Source organism: Orycteropus afer, unplaced genomic scaffold (genome assembly GCF_000298275.1).
Source record: "Orycteropus afer afer isolate SDZICR_OR568_19922 unplaced genomic scaffold, OryAfe1.0 scaffold00455, whole genome shotgun sequence".
NCBI lineage: Eukaryota > Metazoa > Chordata > Mammalia > Tubulidentata > Orycteropodidae > Orycteropus > Orycteropus afer.
Genome location: NW_006922042.1, coordinates 1,444,379 through 1,445,429, shown reverse-complemented (window position 1 = coordinate 1,445,429; position 1,051 = coordinate 1,444,379).

Sequence of the window (1,051 nt, the reverse complement as noted above, 5' to 3'; positions counted from 1 at the left end):
CTGCAGTGGCCACAAGAACTCACAGAATATGGGATTTATTAGGGAAGGAACAGGCTACAATTCAAGTTCAGGAACACGCTCAGTCTCTCTCAGCCCGCCATCTCTCAGCCAACAGTCTCTCTCAGTCTCTCTCAGCAGTGCTTGTCTCTTGGGGTCTCTTGGGATCTCTCTCAGCAGTGTGTGTCTTTCACATTTCTCTTTCAATAATGCATGTCTCTTGCATCTCTCTCTCTCTCTCTCAGCAAAGCGTGTCTCTTGTGTCTCTCAGCCAGCAGTGAGAGATTCCTTGTGCCTCTGGCAGAGTGGCCAAACTAACCAGTCCCAACATAAGAATTCTATACACTCGAGAGAGAGTGAACTTCCCAGAAAGTTACTTCATGATGCTCACAATAGAAATACATCAGGTGGATAGCTTTAACAATCAGGAGCTACTCAGTTGCTCATGGCAAATTGCACCATGGAGTTTACAAAGACTGACGGCTAGAAAAGCCACACTATGTAATTTACTACACTGCACGCACTTAGGTCATTTTCATCTTTTTGCTATTGTAAATAGTGCTGAGATGAACATGGGTATGCATATGTCTGTTCTTGTCCTGGCTCTCACTTCTAGTAATGGGATTGCTGGTTCAAATGGTATTTCTAATTTCAGCTTTTTGAGGAATCACCATACTGCTTTCCACAGTGGTTGTATCATTTGACAGTCCCAGCAGCAGTGTATGAGAGTCCCAATCTCCCCACATCTCACCAGCATTTGTTATTTTCTGTCTTGTTGAACTTTGCCATTAGTGCTGGGTAAGACAGTATCTCATTGTTTTGATTTGCATCTCTGATGGCTAATGATCGTGAGCATTTCTTCATATGTTTGTTGGCTGCCTGAATATCCTCTTTGGTGAAGTGTCTATTCACGTCTTCTGCCCACTTTCTAATTGGATTGTTAATCTTTTTGTTGTACACAGGAAAACAAAAAGTTACCTACAAAGGACAGCCAGTAAGAATAAGCTCTGATTTCTCAGCAGAAACCATGCAAGCAAGAAGGCAATGGGATGGT